This window comes from Mus musculus, chromosome Y (genome assembly GCF_000001635.26).
Source record: "Mus musculus strain C57BL/6J chromosome Y, GRCm38.p6 C57BL/6J".
In the NCBI taxonomy this organism is placed as follows: Eukaryota; Metazoa; Chordata; class Mammalia; order Rodentia; family Muridae; genus Mus; species Mus musculus.
In genome coordinates this window covers 88,791,254-88,793,894 of record NC_000087.7, presented here as the reverse complement: position 1 = coordinate 88,793,894, position 2,641 = coordinate 88,791,254, and positions in this window count along the sequence as shown.

Sequence of the window (2,641 nt, the reverse complement as noted above, 5' to 3'; positions counted from 1 at the left end):
GAAGAAGAAGAAGAAGAAGAAGAAGAAGAAGAAGAAGAAAAATGAGGAGGAGAAGGAGACCAAAGACAATATCAAGAAGAACAAGAAGAACAAGAACAAGAACAAAGAAGGAAGAAGAATAAGGAAGAAGAATAAGGAAGAAGAATAAGAAGAAGAAGAAGAAGAAGAAGAAGAAGAAGAAGAAGAAGAAGAAGAAGAAGAAGAAGAAGAAGAAGAAGAAGAAGAAGAAGAAGAAGAAGAAGAAGAAGAAACTGGAGTAGGAGGAGAAGGCAAAGGAAAAGGAGAAGCAGAAGGAGAAAAGAATAAGGAGGAGAAGGATAAGGCAAAGAAGGAGAAACAATAGAAGAAGAAGGTAAACAAGGAGAAGAAATGAGAAAAGATGAGAGGCATAGATAGACAGTCAGAGACAGAAAGACAGAGAAACTTAGACATACAGAGTGAGACATGCACATAAACATTCACACAGAGACACACAAGTAGGCACAGAGACAGAGAAAAATATACATAGAAAGAGAGATGCACAGAGACATTCACAGAGTTACACACATTCACACAACTTAATTAAGAAGTATTTAGAAAAATATATCTATGAAATCACGAGGATATTAAGTACTAAATTATGTGAGCAATGAGGAGGAATGAGATCCAAAATAAATTTTGCAAGTCCTCCAACATTCTCCATGCTTCCACACAGCTTTAGCTGTGGGAGTATCAGTTATAGGGCTGTAACTTTTGTTTTCTTCATTTATAATTTACTGTGAATCTCCTTTCTCCACCATTCAATATGGTCCGTAGTTTCCATGTGGAAGGACTTTCCAATGCATGGCATCTAGTGAGAAAGAGAAAACAATTTTAAAGAAGAGTCTCTATGCTAGAGCCAACTGTACAAACAATTCGTAGTTATTCTCCAAATGCAGGGCTCAAAGAACACAGAGGCTCCTCTAGCTGCTACACAGATCTTAAGTATGGCCCCACAGCATCACTGGGAACCTATTGACAATTCTCACTCAGGTCATAAAACTATGGAGCATTCCAATTTCTTGAGTTCCAGAAAAAAAGCCATTTGAAAGCTTATCTCCCTAAAATTGAAGATTACACTGAAATTTATGAAATGTGAGAATAATTTTAAACGTGAAAAATCATTCCACACACACACATTAAAAAAATACATGTAGGCAAAATTGACAGCAATCTATTTGACACAACACCCACCCACACACACACACACACACAGAGAGAGAGAGAGAGAGAGAGAGAGAGAGAGAGAGAGAGAGAGAGAGAGAGAGAGAGAGAGAGAGAGAGAGAGAGAGAGGAAGGGAAGGAGGGAAGGAGGGAAGGAAGGAAGGAAGGAAGGAGGGGAGAGGGGTATGGGTAGGGGAAGAGGTGGAGAGACAGATGTACACTTACAATAATTATTTTTAAGTTAAGTTGTCAAAACTCCTGACACAATGAATGTACAGGAAGAGATGTATATGGCAAAAACTCACCAGGGAAAGACTGGCATGATAAGGACAGCATAGTAGGAAACAACAAGTTCATCTGTGGCATTAAGAGCCTGAATAAGCCCTTCTCACATTTGGTTGGATTTAGAAGCCAAGATTTAGGTCAGAACTAGCCAGTTCCCTCCTTCTTGCGCCAGTGACCTCCTTCTGCTAGGGCACAGTCACAAAGGTTCCACAACCTTTCTAGAGAGTTTTTCCAGTTTGAGACAACTGAGAATGTGGGAGAAATCCCTCCCACCCCACAATCTTAATTAAACTAAGCCAGGCAAGTGCAAAACATTTTGAAAACAGTTTAATTTCAATTTTGAAAAGAGAACAGAGAGCTCTACTTTGAAATGGACTAAATTAGTCTTTAGGTTCCATTGTGCACACTAAATGAAATACAATGTAAAAGATTCCGTTTTCTATGTAGCAAATGGGGCTGAAAAGAACACACTTATGGAGATAAAATGCAAAAAAAAACTGGGATATATAGTAACAATTCAAACTGACAGTGTGAAAAACAATCTATTTACTTAACTGTCCTGTTGACCACAGTGTCATTCATCATTGTGTTAGGGGATACAATCTAGTGATTAATCATCAGGGTTTGACAGTAAAATCCTTAGGCTCAATACACCAGACATTAGCTGGAAAATGATTTACAAGAATGTAATGCCCTTTGGTGTCTTCTCTGTGAATCTGTTGTATGGATGCCCTGTTGTTGGTTGTTTTAGTTGTTGGTGTTGTTTTAAAATAAAAATATTGATTGCAAAAGCAAGTGACAGGTGCCCAATAGGTCTTTGCATCCTCTCTTTCTCCTTCCCATAACTTTTTAATTTTCCCAATCCCCATATTCATTCAAAAATTCAGAAGTTCAAAAAATACAGAAACTCATTTGTCATCTTTACTTTGTCTTTGCATGCTGGTTGCAATCATCTTGTAAGCATTAAAATCAGGCTAACATACTGCGTATGTTCTACAGGGTTTCATTGATGTGAAGAGACATCATGACTCAGGAAAGAAACTCTTATAGGGAAAATTTAATTGAGGTTGTCTTACAGTTTCAGAGGGTCAGTACATTTTGATCTTGGTAGGAAGCATGGCAGCATCCAGGTAGAGGAGGTGCTGGGGAAGGAACTGATTGCTCTATATCTTAG